The following is a 12,694-nucleotide window of genomic DNA, read 5'->3' on the forward strand; positions in this document are numbered from 1 at the left end:
TTTGTCATATAGTCTATATCTAGACTAAGACGAAATACAATTCATGTTGTAACCAGTAAGAGTATAGTGCAGCATTGCTAATAGGAATGCAATTATCAAACGATGATGTATGTTTACTAAAGGGCAGAAAGAAAAGAGATAAGTGAAGAGAGAAATGGCAGATATGAGGCTACAGACTGTTTGCATGTAAGTGAAGGAATCACCCTTTGGATGTCTGATGAAGACAGGCGAGGAGGAAGAGAGGGAAGGGTGTAAAGGGTTTTGTAATGAGCTTTTTTTCCCCATGAGACTTTGAAAAAGAGAAGGCAGAATGAGGATAGGTTCAAAACATCTGCAATAACGGTATGTTTAAATGGTTTTATAGAATATGCAACGAAAGCAAACGGTGTCTCTAACATGCTCAAGTGCATTCATGTTCCCAACATGAAAATGATATGTGGTTGGTGGGTGTCGTCACAGGCAAGTAGTCAAAACATCCAGCTCAGGAGGAATAAATCCATACTGTAGGTCTGATCACTGCAGGAGGGTTTACACTCTTCTCTCAACATGTCGTCTTTAACATGCCATATGGCTGATTTAGCCGATGCCACAATTCGATCGAACACAGCAACAGCACATCCTGCTCCATGGAAAGGCAAAACTCTGCAGTATGTACAGAAAACGTACAAAAAGGGGTGTGTTGAATGTGAGTACAGTTAGTAACTGACTGTATGTGGTGCCATTAAAACATGTACAGTCAATAGATGAGCAGATGGCGGGTAGGGCAATGTTTTTTTTTTATATCATGTCAGTGCAGGACTGATGCAGGACGGTTTAATCACAGCAATATGTAAGTATATATATATCAGGCTTTCACTAACACATCAAAGAAAACTGTGGCTATTCTGACAATGACTGTTATGTTTTTGATCTCAGAGGAAACACTCTCTTAGTCTCTTTACATTTCAATCTCTCAATAATTATGCAAGAGCTCTATGAAGAATTCTCCTTCTGCCTTCAACCAGACGCATTCAAATGCCACAACTTTAAAGGACTCTGTGGTTTGTTTTCTTTCACACAGAACTCATATAGACTCAAGTTATACTTAAATTACAAACATATTCTTCCAAAACTATCAGCTAAATGTATAGACATCTCTCTGAGCAGCCAGTGCATATTATGGTGTATTTGGACCAAGATGGTCATTCTGTAGTCAAATATGTGTCTTCCAACCATCACGCTGAATATTTGAGTTAGTTCAATTAGAGCTCCCACCCTCTAATTATATGTGCAGCGGGGTACTCTGTACTCATTAGCAGGTGCCTTTCTCCATGTGTCCTGTGGCAGTGATATCAGTGAACTGAGTGAACTACTAAGAAGGCAGCTCTCACTGCCTGTGGCGCATCTGATGCCGCTCCAATAGGGTGCAAAACTACAGTTTGTCCAAATGCACTTGGAGGAAAAACATTCAAGGGTGTGATTTGTATTCCTGAAGGTCATCTAAGAAGTAATTTCAAGATCTTTTCCTGAATAATCTGTTAATAAAAAAGAAGCTGCTGGAATCTCTGTGAGCTGAACAAGGGTGAAGGAAGGTGAATGAACTTTAACGTTGTTGTAATGTTCACTTGCCACTGTATTATATTTTATAAAATGATCATTTATTTACTATACTGATAATATTCAGCTTGAGATGAGATTGCAGAGCGGCAGAGGGAAAATTCATTGCAGTAGATAAATAGACAAAACAAAATGTATTATAACCAGCACACTGTCTTCTGTACTCTGTGAACGCTGCTAATATTTACCCTTAGCTGCATGGTGCACACAATCAAATAATAAGCTAATTATAAAACACAATTCAAAGAGGCGGGAAGACGGAGAGGGACGGGAGACGGAGAGAGACAGAGAGCTGTAGAGAGAATTCTCTGAGAGGACATGGTGGCAGATCAATTACGGCACTGATGTAGTACTGGAGGTTGTGCTGATGACAGCAGTCTTGAGAGGCTGAGCGCTGAGTTTGGTCACAGTGGCTGAACCACAATAAGCTGCACACCACCTCGCAGCAGAGGCAGACAAAAGCAATCTGGCAAAAACCCTAAACATAATCAGACAAAGAGCCAAACAACCTGTCTATGTGACTATGTGAGTAAAATGACCTGTTGTGATGATAAAACGTGTACAGAATCAAGTGTATCTTGGGATGCTGCAGGAGACAGGCATTTGAGAAAACAGGTTCTGTCGTACTTTCTTTTATTGGTGACATACTTACTTAGATGTAAAAAGGATCACAAGGGAGTGAGTGGATAAAGCAGGACTGAATATGTAACATAGGCTTTGTTTCACCTTTTGTTTCAATGAGTTGAAGCAACCACTCTGTCTGAATTCCTCTGGGAAAACAGCAGGAAGATAACGTTCAACAGTCCTGCTTCTGTTGTCATGGAAATGCCATATCCCTGGGAAGCCGTCCTGACCCCAGCGTCTTCCATCGGGGACGAAGGTCACCGTTAGAAGGAGATGGGCTGTCCTGAAGGTCAGCCATGTGTTTTTAAACTCACCGCTCATGGATACATTCTGCTGTGCAACGCTGTCGCATGGGCATGCATGGATATATATATATATATATATATATATATATATATATATATATATATATATATATATATACAGGGTATATATATGTACATATTATATGCAGTCACAGTTAAATTGCTGAGTGAAAGCCAGGTTTTTTTTCCCTCACCGGGTACATAGTGCTCATCTAGGAGCAATCATATCCCAGCAAGTGGGAAGATAGACGGATGGCTGAAGTGATGAGAGCATGGGGCAGGATAAGACCATATCTCAGCAGTGATCAAATTCAGTAAAGGAGGTTTTCACCAGGCTCCTAACCTATCAAGAGCTGCACTGAACCGTAGAAAGTCCTTCTCAGAAGGTGGGAAATGACGAGCTGAGAACGCAACACGATGAGAGAGTCGCTGGAAATTGAGAGCCAAATAAAATCTAGAGTGGAGTAGAATTGGAAAAGAGAAAGGCCTTCCCCATCTTTCTTTTTCTTCTCTGAATGTGAGCGAGTCTGTGTGGGTGAAAAATGAGACACAGACATGTGGTGGGAGAGAGGAGACATGCAGATGGAGAAAAAAAAAAAGGAAGACTGCTTGCTAATTAGGCTGATGGAAGGGAATACATCATACCTCCATAGTATGAGCTATAGAGCCCTGTTTCTGCAGAGACAAAAGGGAAGGCATTAATTATTGAAATTATTTTACCGTATATAATTGCTAATGAGCGCTAAATTGCTCCCAGTGATGAAACTGGTAACTTATCCATTATATCAATTTCACTCCCAGCCATGCATCATGTAACTGATCTGAGGGACAATCAGACATCTGAGCAGGCTGTTTTCCATAAATATATTATTTTGATATTTTGTGGGGGAGGGTATTGTATTTTCTTAAGTCAAGTGGGGTCCAAAGAAACGTGTGAGCATGGGGGAGGTTATTGCTTTTTACAAAATGAAACGCAAGTTTCAACCCCCCTCACCAATCAAAGCATTTTTGTACAGTCCCTTATGTTCATGATTGAGAATGAAAATATTAGAGGGGATTCTAATTGTCAGGATTTTTGGATACTTTTTTTCACTCAGGGAAAGAAAGTGCTGCACAGAATTTAATTTGAGTGAAAAAAAAGCTAATCGCAAAGAACTTGCCAAAGATTCTCGTATATTTTTTCTCTCAAAGAGCCTGGGAGGTCAAGCAAGGTAGTGTAAAACACAGCTCCTTTTCCTGAGTGAGTTGGTGTACGTCTTCAGAATCATGTGAACACATGTGACACCATAAAGACTGTATGCGCATATGAGCGCATTGTGTCTCGCTTGGACACAAACACCTCCAGAGACAAACAAATCGACACATGCGCACACACACACACACACACACACACACACTCTGAGCGCCTTTTGTTGTCGGTCCAGCAGCACATGTGGCTATTACAGGAGCCATTTGTCTTTGGCACTTTGCTTTATTCCTCTCCTCCCCCACTGGAGAGCAGACAGGTTTTATAGCTCTCTGGTCCCAGGGGAACCCAACGACACACACACACGCAGACACACACACCTACACGCACACACACACTCCCCCTGTGCCATCTCTTTCATCCACATACACACACACATACATCGGCAGAGACGTGAATTCCAGCACACTGAGATGGAAGCAAAAGAGATGGAGGGAACACAAATGGACAGAGTGTCGACGTGTGCATAACCATAATTTATGACTCCTGGGTGTTAGCACATGACATAATTAGATTTAGTGCAGGATTTACATTAAAATGCACTGTAGCAGTTATCCTTTAAAGATGAAACCCCAATCCTCTAATACATGCTGTGTCTAATGACATCAGCCTTGCACACTTTCCTTGAATGTGTTAGGTGTGTGTGTGAGTGTGTGTGTAGGTGCGTGTGTGCCACAGAAATGTGGATACATTTAAGACTTTTACACATACAAAAACAAAACTGGCAAATAATGTATACACAAAATCAATCATCCTGTTGTCCGTTTTGGGGAACATATATAGTATTCCTTTCTCCTTGTACTTTGGATTCTATTCACACACAATCATCCTGCAGGATAAAGCTTAGTGAGTAAGTCTATTCAGAAATAAGCTAAGCTTTAGTCATCCATTCCTTCTCCTCCCAGCTCTGTCAGCGACACGACACAGACAGAAATAGCACTGAAATAAGCTAAGAGCTCTGTTTTCACAGAAGACACAATAGACAGCCAGTAGACGGAACTTTCACAAGTAGTGATTCACTAAACTGTCAAGTGTTTGTATGTGTGAGCCATAGCCACAACTCACTACGTACAGCAGAGGGATCACCATCACAGAGAGCAGTGAAGCAGAACTGGGAAGTATCCAGAAGTAGTATCCTACAGTTGCTCTGCACTTTTTTTTTTTTAGATGTGCATCAAAGAGCAACAACAGAGCTGCTCCTTAAAAATGATCTTTGCTTCCCTGACTGCCGTACAATTAAGATTTTTCCCTTTAGATATTATTTAGTTTTATTGGTATATTTAAAAAAATATTTTCATATCCGTCTATATCTCTTCTCCCTCCCTAAATCTTCTCTTCCATCTTAATAATACACAGTTAATCAATCCCATTTTCATCCTTATAGATGGCACATCAGCTGACTAAATCTGCCCAAATAATCCCTGCTCTCTCCCCCTCTGCCTCCCTTTCTATCCCACTCCCACATACACACAGTCGGACGCCTTTTTGATCCCCATGGGAAGTCATTCTATATCGCAGGGGGGGAACTGTAACAGGATTTCTGTAGGATCTCGGGTCAGAGTGGGTGGTCATACCTAACTGAAGAAAGAGAATGAGAAAATCAGATCATCTGCAATAGAAGCTGATTTATATCCGCATTGCACGCGGCCATGCGCTATTTGCAACCTGCTATGAAATCATCTGAAAATCACAAGATGCTGATAATAGAATTTATTAGCCGAAGCGAAATGAAAAAATGCTTCACACATCCATCCATCACACAGCTGGAGAGAGAAACTGCATTGTTCTAAGAAAGAAACGGATAACGGAGAACATTTGAAAGCTAAACTAAAAGCGTCAATGTACACTTGCACATGTGCATGCAAAGTTACTCAGACAGCGGCGTGAGAAGCACCTATACACACACACTCTGGCAGTGACTATCGCTGCAGCAGGAGCAGAGACAAAGAGGCAGCTTCACACCGGGAAAAGAAATGTGGCTTACTGATGAAAAATCTCCTTAATTATTTTTTTCAGTGTTGCTTTTGGCAAGTACGAATCTCCACCGAATCAGACATGGTCCTGCTTTTCCTGTCTGGTTTTGCTGTGCTATACGCAGCCTCTAAGTATGGATTGTAGCTGAGATGGATAAAGGAAAGACAAATGTGCAGGAAATGAAAAGAGAAATGACAACGGGAATGAGATGAGTTGGGAACAATAAGCAAAGGGGAGCCGTTAAAGAGATTAGCGTGATTAGAAATACACTGACTGCTACAGCCTGGAGGAGAGAATTAGGAGAGGGAGGAAGACATGAGACTTGTGTTTATTGGTTCATTGAGCACTGCAGTTAAAACATAGATCCAGACAGGGATGGCATGGAGGAGAGGAGAAAAAGGGTGTCCGTCCAGACTGGTTGCTGGTTGCACCGCATTGTTATTAGCAAAGCCCCTCCACCCACTACCTTACCCCTGTCGCAGAGAAAAATGTTAACTCTTGCATGTCTGTATGTGGGGACAAAGAGGAGAGGAAAGGAGTACACTTCAAATGCAAAGCGGTTGCAGACAAAGAATTCACCGATAGAATTCTCCGGGGGACCGCAGGGAAGTTGGCTCATGCTTACACACACGCACACACACACACAGACATAGTCAGACATAAAGCTAGCAAGGTGAAGCAACCCAGACAAAGAAAAGCTGAGTGCAACTTAGAGACAGGCTGAGTCACTTCTGTTTATTTTAGGAAAATATGATAATAGAAAAAAATTAAGCTGCAGAGAGCGAGGAGGGGAGGAGATGAATGGGGAGGTGGGGGATTCTAGTTTGTATTGAAATGTGTGAGTGTGTGTATGCATGTGTAATGTGGCAAACCCCAGGGGTGTGGGGGGAGGGAAAACTGGCAAAGGATCAGTGAGAAGTGAGCAAAGAATAGCGTGAGCTGAGGTTTTTTTAGGATGGTGATGATGTGCAAAATTTTAAAAAAAATGATATGGTAATGGCTTGAAGCGGTTGTGTGGGTGTCACAAAAAGACTGTATCCAAACATTGGACAAAGGAAGGTGAGAGAGTACTGAATGGGGCAAAGAAGTCCTGAGGAATGCTGCTCAGTTTAAGGATTCAAATATGCTGCCGTTCTGACAGAGAAGTTTAATTTTCAATGTTTGTGCAGTCCGGAGAAGTATCATCAAAAAATGAATGATTCTGTGGCGTTTTACAGTCAAGTTAAGAATAGCACTTACAGCTCTGTCCTCACAAAAATGCTGCTGCACAGGCTCCGTTTAGCTTCATTCACAGTGTAGCATTCGTTAATTTAAACTTAACTTGTTGACTAATTTGAATGCAGAAACATTGTGAAACAGAAAAAAAAGTAACTGATTGCACAAATTCAGAAAACGGATGCACACATACACACAAGTGAACAAGGTCTTTCCTGTTGACACATACAGGACAGGGAGGTGTGTGTGTGTGTGTGTGTGTGTGTGTCATCAGCGGAGGCGTGTCTCTCTGTTCACCCTCTGATGTCCTGCCTGTGACTGCAGGGGAGGAGCTACAACAAGCTCATTGCCACCTTCCAGACAAAGACAGCGTGGATTTGAGAGTGTGTGTTTGCATGTGTGTTGACACTTTATTCACACACGTACCATCCTCATACTGAGCAAAGAGAAGCCTCCAAATTGTTTAATTATGAGTCACAACAGTGAAATAGCTGAAGCCTCCTCCTCATAGTCATTCCCTCTTGTCTCAACATACACATTTAGCTACTTTTTACAAACTAAAATGTTCACCTTAGTATTCTACAACATACGGACCACTGTGGTATCAATTAGCACAACACTTTTGTACAAATTAAAGTGGATAAAAAAAACATACATTCAAATTGAGAGGCATGCTGACGTATATCTCCTCCTCTTTCTCCTTCACTTCACTTATCATTTCAGTTTTCTCCCTTCCTCCACCTTCTCCTCTCTTCTGTCCAAATGAGCTTGAAGGTCGCACCCGTGCGCTACACTCAAGGGCTTTGTGACAAACTGTCTTACCTGCAGAAGCACTCACTCACACACACACATACAGAAGCACCTGAGCCCGAGCACTACAACAAAACACACACACACACACACACACTGCTGCGAGTGGTTTTCCTGGCAGAGATCTGCTGAATTGATCGCTGTTCGGACATTGTGGAGGTCAGAAGTAATGAATCAATCACACATGCATCACCATCTAGTACAGCAGCTACAGCCAAGGCCACTGGCTCTGCTGCCCTGTGATGAACTGGAAGATCCATAGACTTGGGAAGTCTGATATTGGGATCGATAACGGCACCAGACAATTCCAATGAAAAACAAAACAATGCACTTCTCAAACATATTTTATGCACATGAGCAGAATCTATCGACCACGTGTCGGGGCAGCGCAGCCAAATGCTAACCGCTGGGATCACAGGTGCAAAAAAAAGACAGGGAATCTGTCGCCTCCGCACTTTCAAGGACAACTTGATCAATCAGACACCGATCAATCAGAACAAGAGACAAGAGTGTGAAAGATCTGCCCAGCTTTACTTGATCCATCCCTTCCTGTCTTTCCTCTCCGACTCCCCTCTGAGTAACCTAAAGCTGAAGAGCTGAGGAATTGTTGCAAAAGTAACCAAAGCACATAAAAACCCTGTGCATGTGACTCATCTGGCTTCGCACCTGAGTTAGAAGATGCTAAATAATAAGAGGTGAGATCTTTGAGTGTGCAGCTGCAGGAGCCTTTACTGCTAAATGAAGGCGAAGAGAAGAAACAGGCAATATTTTACAAAATGAATACTTCTATCTTTGCTAAATTGTGCAAAAATATTTCCCTGATGGTGTGAACTGTCCCAAAAGAGAGCATAATTCAACTTAACATTCTTCACACACTGCTCATACTGCTTCCAAAACCACTTCCCTTAAATTGTTTGAGTCTGAGTCAGCATAACACTAAAATACCACTACACAACTATAAAACCACTGGCACTGGAAAACTGCGAAGGATGGGGTTTTGAAATATATATTATTTGAATTAATTTTTTTTCTTTTACTTGATGTCAGAAAATAGTACTAACGGTAACATAATAAATACAAATAATAAATAATCATTCTTACGGAAAGGAATACACACGTCTTCCCAGTATCTTCGTTGTCACCTCTCAGTACAGTGGATCATAGCTGGAGTCAGGTCTAAAGCCAGGATAATCTATGCCTGATCATTAGCATCACCCAGAGATGCGACCTGCTCCATCAATCACACCGACCTGCTCTTCCCTGTCTGACCTCACTCTCTCTCCAAAACCACGCTATTCTCTCCTTCAGCCTACTGCTCCACTTAGTTTGGCTACGCAGATCTGCTGACCAACTTCCATATAGCATTTGTTTTTTTATAAACAGGCTGTGAAATGTCACAAGCTGCACTGCATCGTGCCTGCGATAACAACATGATGAGATCAATATTTCACTGAGATTGCCCAGCGAACCGATTCAGCACCAAGATCCGGTTCTCCTATACGCGCAAAATACGTGCGACACAATCTTCAAGAAAACCTACGCTGGACTCCGAAGCATCGCTGCAAAAAAAGATACCCCCGCGGGGTGTTTTCAGCTGTGCGACTTACCTTCGGGTTTGTGTGAGTCGTTTAAGAAAAGTCGCTCAAATGCAGTTGGTGGCAAAACGAAACACGAGCGCGTCTTTCCACTCTTTCTCTCTCTCTCTCTGACTCGCAGTGCAAGGAGAAAGAGAGAGAGAGATGCTGCGGACAGGAGGAGGAGCGGTGCTGATGCTGCAGCCGACACCTGGCAGCGCAGCCGTATGCTCAGGCGCCGGAGTTTCACTCTCTCTCTCTCCGTCTCTCAACACATGTGCGCTCTCTGCTGGACCATATTAGAAGTTCAAAATTAGTGGATTTCAAAATAAAAACACGACACTAGTCTGGATGTTGAAAAGCTCTTTTTTTTTTTTATTTACAGGAGTGATGCACGAAACATACACATACTTTAACGAAAATAAAGAGAGGGTGAGGAGACAAGCAAAAACAACGTAGGCATCCTTAACTGCTAGGAATGAATGCCTGCTATTAATGAATGCCTGCTATTTCGACTGCATGTTGACACTGCTATTAAAGTTGCTATGTGAGGGACATTTTATTAATGTGATTGGGCATACGTTTTTGTTGGTGAAAAAAAAAAAAAATCCATGAGCATTCAGCCCCTCATTCACAGTAGGCCTAAAGGAATTTCAAATCCCACACATGGTGATTTTCATTGTGAAAAAACAACAACATGAAAAGGCAATCAGTCTTTTTTGTTGTTGTCATAAACAGGCATCATTAGGCAGTTGTTTAACATCAAGATGTGTAAGCCTGTTTATTCTGGCCTGTCACATGTTTAGGCTACAGGTGCTGGACATTTACATGACACCAGAATGCACTTTGACAAAAAAGAAAGAAAGACAAGGCCCACTAACTAGCCTATTCTGGAGATGTCAGCCGCATCTCATGGTCTTCCTCTGGTATCTATTATCCTTATCTAACCTACAGTAAGTATGTAACTTTGACTTAATGGACTTCCTCGTCCATGTTGACATTGATACATTGACTGTTGGGCGATGTCCATCTGGTGAAGAAGGCTGTGAGATATGATTCAAAAGCTCAATAAAAGGCTAATGAAGACAGAGATGAATAACAAAATGATGAAACATTAATGCGATTTGTTTTTGTGCTTTTTTTCAGCATTTACACAGTAAAGGAAGCCAGCGACAACCAGGGAAAGGCAAGCAAAAAAAGGGAAAGAAAAAAGTCAAAGAAAGTAGGGAAATCACAGCAAAACAACATAAACATGAAGCAGCCGGCCACCAACACTGGTGACGGATTTGAAACAGCAAAAGCCTTATTATGTGACACATGTCATGTAAAGGGAAAGCTAAGGTCGGTGGGGGTTTAAAGCAGCATCAAAAGTGTAAGAAAGTAGCTCTCTCTTTTATCTATCATGTGTGGACACTGTACTTCTTTTAGACGGAAACACTGAGGTTTGGCATGACATGAAGGAAAAACAAGTACTCATTATGCCAGACGATAGATTTTCAAATACACATCCCTCTGTCTTTCAAAACTAACAAGGGGACTATACGTTTTAACATTAAGCAGGGTTAACTGCTGTTGCATTGTTATGTTATAATGTGCATTTGTAGATTTCTTTGAAAGTTATACAATCATGGGAAATATGCTTTGACTATCTGTGAAACTGCTCGTTTGTAACTAAATAATTGCTTTGTGTAACAATTCAAAAATGAATATTATCATGTTTTAGTACAAACATTACCAAAAGCCCTGGATAAGTCAAAAGTGAGACTTGAAGAAGCAATGCAATATCACATTATTACACTTCTACTGAGGCCCAGTATGACCCCAAAGTCATGACAACCCTGCCAACATTGCCAATCCTGAGGATTCACGTAAACACAAAATAAGCAACACAATGTCAGACACAAACAGGGCCACATAATTTAAGCCCTTCTCAAATTTACAAATAATTTACTGCAAGAAATATAAACAATATCTTTTATACACAATGTTGATAATACATGTTTGTACTTATAGAGAACTATTTAGTTGTAAAGGACTCCCATGACCACAGAGAATGAGCTTCAAGGTTAAAAAGTGAGTGTTAATGCATTGGTCTGCATTTAAATGAAGAATGTTTTCGTTAAAGGGGAACTCCAGCAATTTTACTCGACATACTATGTTCAAAGTCAGATAAATTGCCTCAAGTGATGTCCCTTGAGTCATCTTGTCAGTTGATTCTTAAAACTACAAGTTTGAAAAATGAAAATCTCGGGGGTTTGCAGTTAGAAAGAAGTGAGTTTACCAAACCTCTGTAGCCCTCTCCTCATCTCTTCATGACGCTGGTGGCCCCAAGCTACATTAGTTTATAGCATAACACATTTGAATATCTGAATTATGAAATTGAATCAGATTCATGATGTGAAAGGTACTGGTATTGACGTGTTTTAGGAAGCGGGTAATATAAAGACATTAATAAACATGAGAAAGGGTGAGAACAAATTAGGAACAAAAACATTCTTCCAAATGTAACAAAAAAAAAAGGCAGCCTGTATAATTTTTTTGAAGAAGAGAACCTAAATGCTACAAGCTACAGATGCAAAAACACACAGCAGCCAGCACTGTGAGAATTCCCTATCATCTAATGTTACACAACATTAACTGACGTTCAGCAACTGTCAATGTCTTCACCTGACGCTCAACATGTAGCATCCAGGTTTCATTCACTTACAAAGGCTATTAAATATCACAAAAATAAGAGAGTTTAACAACTGTCATTAGTATTGTGAAGAGGATTTAAAACCAGATGTCAGGTAAACTATTACAAGTCAGATGGCTTGAATGTAAAATGCCCCTGTCAGGACTAGATCTGTATGTCGCAGTAACAAACTGTCCAACACAATGTTGTTTACTGTCTTGATACGGCAGTTTCAGAATTATAATTTGCATATAACCACAATAGTATAACCACAATTACAAGTGAAAGCCTGGGACCTCAGTTGGTATTGATCTCATGGACAGTGTAGGCTTCAGCTCCCTGCAGTTTGACCACCCTTTTCTGCTAGTGAACAGGGATAATTATATCATGAACAAGTGTTTTGCAGCGCATTGTGCAAGCTCTCACTTGTCATGTAACTGATAGTGAAACGCTGCTTTAACAGTCCTCCCTAAGAGTTGGCAGGTTTAAGAGGATTTGTACCAATCTGTTTTCAAAACTGAGCATTATCTAATTTTGTTAAGAATTAGACATGTACAGTAGTTTTGTTTTCACAGAAAGAAAGACTACATGTACAGCATTTCTGTTTCTGGCACCCAGACAAAAGATGTTACCACCTGTCCTAGCACACAGTCCTAGCTCCAGTGTGCCACAAGAG

Source organism: Anarhichas minor, unplaced genomic scaffold (genome assembly GCF_050575085.1).
Source record: "Anarhichas minor isolate MPS153535 unplaced genomic scaffold, ASM5057508v1 ptg000027l, whole genome shotgun sequence".
Classification (NCBI taxonomy): Eukaryota; Metazoa; Chordata; class Actinopteri; order Perciformes; family Anarhichadidae; genus Anarhichas; species Anarhichas minor.